Here is a 280-nt window from a genome sequence, read left to right as displayed (position 1 = left end):
TCTGTGTTCTTCCAGTACATCTTTTTTTTTGTGTAAAATCAAAGTCATTCATAAATCCTTTGTGGACAAATACACAAAATGGTGGCCCTATCTTTCCAGTCTGAACATATTCTGATTAAATAAAGATAACAAAAAGAAGTAAAAAATAAATAAAATAACAAACTCCCTCCCTTTGGCAGGAGATCATACCTGCTATTAAAGTGTTTTTGTAACCTAGATGAGCACACACATGTACACACATGTAACAGTAATTGCATGTAATGTTATTTTAATAAAAGCA

The sequence above is a fragment of the Aulonocara sp. 'chitande type north' Nkhata Bay genome, linkage group LG17 (assembly GCF_057382095.1).
Source record: "Aulonocara sp. 'chitande type north' Nkhata Bay isolate Kocher_YH1m ecotype deep benthic linkage group LG17, A_spYH_male_GT1.1, whole genome shotgun sequence".
In the NCBI taxonomy this organism is placed as follows: domain Eukaryota; kingdom Metazoa; phylum Chordata; class Actinopteri; order Cichliformes; family Cichlidae; genus Aulonocara; species Aulonocara sp. 'chitande type north' Nkhata Bay.
Note: the sequence above shows the minus strand (reverse complement) of the source record.